Source organism: Grammomys surdaster, unplaced genomic scaffold (genome assembly GCF_004785775.1).
Source record: "Grammomys surdaster isolate TR1022 unplaced genomic scaffold, NIH_TR_1.0 273, whole genome shotgun sequence".
In the NCBI taxonomy this organism is placed as follows: domain Eukaryota; kingdom Metazoa; phylum Chordata; class Mammalia; order Rodentia; family Muridae; genus Grammomys; species Grammomys surdaster.
The window spans coordinates 901,537-906,992 of NW_021604714.1; the positions used below are offsets into that span (position 1 = coordinate 901,537).

Genomic DNA, 5,456 nt, shown 5'->3' on the forward strand with positions numbered 1-5,456 from the left:
GTTTGGTTTGGTTTGGTTTGGTTTGGTTTGGTTTGGTTTGGTTTGGTATGGTATGGTTTAGTTTTTCAAGACAGGGTTTCTCTTTGTAGTCCTGGCTGTTCTGGAAATTACTCTATAGAGCAAGCTGGTCTTGAACTCACAGAGATACGCCTGCCTCAGCCTCTGGAGTGCTGGGATCAAAAGTGTGCCCAACCATACTCTGTTATGGGTCTTCTTAATGCTTAACATTATCATAGATAAACTGAATTTGTAATATTTCTGGTTTGCTATGTCAAACCAAACCATTAAAGCAAAAAGTAAAGGGAGAATAATATTTGTGGGGGAACATACAATTCACAGAAAGCCAAATAGTCGTGGACAACGTAAACTATGACCACAGCCTCCGGGCACTGCAGCTTTACCTCAGAAAAGTTTCAGTTTCGCTATAATAATGTCCGTGAGACACACTGGACTCTGTGTCTCAATAACACTCAGAAGGGTTGTTTCTTAGGGAGCTTGCTTGTCAGACTTGAAATTCTCAGTTGCTTTGAGCTGCAGAAATACAGATGCTACAGCAGGTCTGGTTATTTCTCTTGTGTCATGTGTGTCTGTAAGAGTCACTCCTTTGAGAAGCCCGGAAGGTTTTAGATGAAGTCAAACATGATTCTTCTCAGCTTGTGAATCCATTTGTGACTGAGATGAATCTGAAGAAAGTTATGTGTCCCCAGTCCTCTGCGTTCTGTGATCTCAGAGCTGAGGGCTGCCCTGAGCTGCCCGCATCACTTACACACTTCCACTTTAGAAACAGTCAAACTCAAATCAGCATTTATTAAGTTGCTTCCGTTTGTAGACCCGCCTTCCCCATAACAGATGACAGGGTCTCCTGCATCACAGTGACACTAAAGCTACCAGTGCGATTTATTAATTTGTAACTCCTGAAGCTATAAAACCTAACTGAGCTGTGTCAGGAACAGTTCCTATTCTTCCCTGGGCTCAGAGGAAGAGCTGCTCCCCGCCCTCTCTTCAGGCTCATTGTTGCGTGTCATTCCCCCAGAGTCCGTCTCATTCCTTCTCACCCTTCTGCTCTGTTAGGTTTTGTTTTTTCTTTTAAGTGACATATGAACATGGTAAGAACTCTTCCGTCTAAAATTTAATAATCATACCCACAATTTATTAATATCAATATTTATTAATATCAATCTTATTTTTTAGTATTTTAGTTTTTTAAAATCAGAAATATACAGTCTATAAAAGCAAAAATTACAAAGTATATACAAATATATCTAATAATATAAATTAGATCTTATAAATAAAACACAAATTTTACTGAATACATCTTAAAAAAAATAAAAACACTGGGCCTGGCTCTGTGAGCCAAGGCCTTTGCTGCCTGGTGACCTGAGTCTGACCTCTGGATCCCAAACCCAAATGGTGGAAGGAGAGAACCAACTTCCTCTAGTCATATTCAGACCTCCATGTGTGTGTGTGTGTGTGTGTGTGTGTGCGCGCGTGTGTGCGTGCACACGCGCACACACACACATACACGTAGAGAACATGGAGAAAGACTGTGTGATAAACTACATTTTTTTAAGTTGTAAGCTTTTAAAAACCATCTCTGCTTTTCTGAGTTCAGGAGTTTGCATCATTTTTGAAGGAGATCACATCTCCCAAGAGCCCTTGTGGGTCTCCCGGTTGTGATGTGAAGCAGCCCAGCCATATTTCCCAAGCAGTTACATTTTACTATAACGAAGTTCTTTCTTGTTTGGCCACAAATTCATGTATAGCTTTTTTTTTTTTAAGATTTAATTATTTTATTTATATGAGTACACTGTTGTTCTCTTGAGACATACCAGAAGAGGCCATCGGATCCCATTACAGATGGTTGTGAGCCACCATGTGGTTGCTGGGAATTGAACTCAGGACCTCTGGAAGAGCAGTCAGTGCTCTTAACCACTGAGCCATCTCTCCAGCCCTCGTGTATAGCTTTTATCCACGCCCTTACTTCTGCTTGTCACATGTGATGTCTGGATTTTGTTTAAACTACTTTTCTACAAAACAAAATATATATGGAGGGTGCCACAAATAGATTGGATTTTTTATGTGTGTTTTATTTTTGCCTTTTTTCTCAATGAGCCTCCTGCCTCCACTTCCTGAATGCTAAGATTATATGTATTCCATGCCCCAATACAGCATAGATCTTTATAATAGCTTCCTTTCATTTTGGGGAAAGTATAGAAAACTCAGCAGCAGACTTGTTTAGACTTTGCATTTTCAGACAGGCAATGCAAGCCATTAATTTTGGACCTGGGACATTGCCTCCTCAGGGACAGTCTAGCTCATCATTAACTGTCACTGTAATTAGTCCTGAGAGCTGTCTAGTTACTCGGTCTTCAGCATTAACCTCTGTGAAGGTGAGGATAGTATAAGTCTTACCTGGGACCAGATGTCCCAGCCTGGCCTTCCCCTCGAGGAAGCCTTAGGGAAACCCTAGCTTATGCCACAAGGCAGGCAGAAGTCAATGGACTCAAAGGTGATCAAAATTCCCCTGAACCCTGAGACAGGAATGGTTTTCACTCCACTCAGGACAGCAGCCTCTTAGTGGAAGCTTGCCATCACTGGCGGCTTTCTTCTCAGGCGAGGCCAGCAGTTGATCTGCTTGCTTCCCTTGCTGTGTTTCTGGTGTCTGCTTGTCAGCCATTGTACACGGCTGGGTAGTTATTTGGCAAGGCAGGGCCTAGAGGGACTACCTAATGACCAGGCACTTCCAGCCTGTTAGATGGGTGAGTTCCGTATGCCGCAGCTGGAATGGAGGCGTTTGAAAACGAGTGTTCAGGCCAATCAAAACTCAGGGACTTACTGGTTCCTGGCCTTTTGATCCTACATCAGCAGGACAAAGGTGCCTTTCCTTCCCTTGGCCTTCTTTCACCTTAGTGGGCAATGGGAGAGTGAGCTCGCCCGCTTCTCTCACCTGGATCAAGTGTTCATCATGAGACGAGAATACTTTTATCTTGCTGTTTTAATGTTAGCCCTCTCCCACCCGCCACAGTGATGCTAAGGGCTGCACTTAGGACCAAGTGTGAACTCTGTAATTGAACTATTTCCCCCCAGCCTAATGGTGCATGTTTCACTTCTCTCCACATACAAGGGACAGGCTCCAGGCCATTTAACCATTAAAGTTTCCTATGGTTGCATTTTATTGCCATTTACTTTAATTGCTGCTCAGCTCCTTCAGTCTTTGTGTTTTTTGAGTGTTGGCGGTTTGACTCTGAGGTTTGATCAGACATGGGTGTGGTCCCTGTAGCCACACTGATGGTGGTGGTACTATTTCCTGTTCTCTTCCTCTTCCTCTTCCTTTTCCTTCTCTTCCTTTTTACATTTATTTATTGTTATGTGTATTTACATTTCTTTCTATGTGTATGAGTGTCTGTCTGCGTGTATGTATGTGTACCACATGTGTGCAGTGCCTGTGGAGGCCACAAGAGAGTACCAGGTCTTGAGTTACAGTTGTAAGCTAGCATGTAGTCAGTGGGAATGGAACCTGGGCTCTCTGAAAGAAGAGCAGGAAGTGCTCTTAACCACAGACCCATCTCTCCAACCCATTATTTTTTCTTTTAGCAGCTATGGGTAGTCAAAATCTAGATCTTTCTATCCATTGAGATTGCAAAATAGTAATAATAATGTCATTTCTTTTCTGCCCCCATTCTTCCTTTTCCTTTTTTGACCAGGTGTCTATCCCGGGCTGCCTCTAGCTCCCTGTGCAGCTGAGGGAGACCTTGAGTTTCTAATCTTCCTGCCTCTACTTCCAGGTGCTGAGATTAGAGGCAGGCTTCACCATACCTGAACTCTTTCATTTATTAGTTTGAGTATTTTATAGAGAAACCATCCCTCATCTGTTTGGTCATAAGTCCTTTCTGGCTACCTGTTGGTGTATTTCTCATAGGAAGAATAATCCCTGGGTTTGATCCAGTTATACTCAGCAGTTTTATAGAAAATACGTCTTAACATAAAGATGCTTAAGAAAATTGATGGAGCTGGAGAGATGGTTCAGCAGTTAAGAACACTGACTGCTCTTCCAGAGGTCCTGAGTTCAATTCCCAGCACCCACATGGTGGCTCACAACCATCTATAATGTGATCTGATGCCCTCTTCTGGTGTTTAAAGATAACAACAGTGTACTCATATACATAAAATAAATAAATCTTTCAAAAAAAAAACAAAAACAAATGCATGTCTGGGTCTGAGCCGGGCGGTAGTGGCGCACGCCTTTAATCCCAGCACTTGGGAGGCAGAGACAGGTGGATTTCTGAGTTTGAGGCCAGCCTGGTCTACAGAGTGAGTTCCAGGACAGCCAGGGCTACACAGAAAATCCCTGTCTTGAAAAACCAAAAAAAAAAAAAAAAAAAAGAAAAGAAAGAAAGAAAGAAAGAAAGAAAGAAAAAGAAAAAAGAAAAGAAAATTGAAGGATGACAATGAATTCGAGTTTCCTTAGTAAATCTTTGAACATCCCCCAGTCCCTCAGAGTGGCCTATCGCTGCCTCCAAACTTTGCTCTCTTGGATTCTGTGTCCTGAATTCCTTCTGCAGTGATTTGGTGAAGGAAGAGGCAGTCGGTGTGGAGCAGTCTCCAGCCTGTGATGCTAAGCTAGAGAAGGCAGCGTGTATGTACTGAGCTACCAGCATGCGTATACTAACTTCTGCGATGTGCCGCTTTATTACATCGGTTACTTTCTGGACCTATTGTTTCAGAATAAAACTTTGTAACCACACAGAGCCGTTGGTTCATGTTAACAGTACAGCAGCTGCCTGGTAATCAAGGCCTTTATTCTGACACTCAGGGAGGCAGATCTCTAAGTTCAAAGCTAACCAGGGATATGGCATGGGACTCTGCCTCAAATAAAAAACAAACAAAAGATATGTAGCAGAATGTATATACTCAGATTGTGGTCAAATTAATAGCCTTCTGTATGAAACCCCTGGCTTTGACCTTATTCTCCTACCTTGAGCATGGCTGATCTTAGTTCACAAAAAAAGCCTCTTGCCCTAAACATTCTGAACCCTTCTCTCCCTCTCCACTCTCTCCTCTTCTCCTCTTCTTTTACCCCTCCCTGTCTTTAAAGAGAGCACAAATACAAACAGGCCACAGAAAGATTACTTCTTCTCTAGCCAATGTCACCAGCAAATAGGCATGGTCTATAGTTCAGCACCTTTGCTCCGAGACCCTCCAGGCGGCAGGGCTGTATGGGGGTTGCAGAGCTCTTGCTGTGTTTACTCAGGTTGAGTCTTTAGTCTGCAGTGAAATCTCAGATTTGACATCTTTTTAAATTTTTTTTGTATATATGAGTGTCTGCCTGAATGTATGTCTGTGTACCATGTTCACGGAGGAGGCATGAGATCCCTGGAGTTATAGAGGGTGGAAGCCATGTTGTGGGTTCTGGGAATCGAACCCTAGTTGTCTGCCTGAATGTATGTCTGTGTACC

At 42.9% G+C, this 5,456-nt stretch overlaps 1 protein-coding gene across 1 annotated transcript in view; it reads left to right on the forward strand.

The window, feature by feature from the left end:
* Micu1 (mitochondrial calcium uptake 1) overlaps positions 1-5,456 on the forward strand; it is a 156,510-nt gene that overhangs the window by 31,030 nt on the left and 120,024 nt on the right. The window lies entirely within an intron of this gene.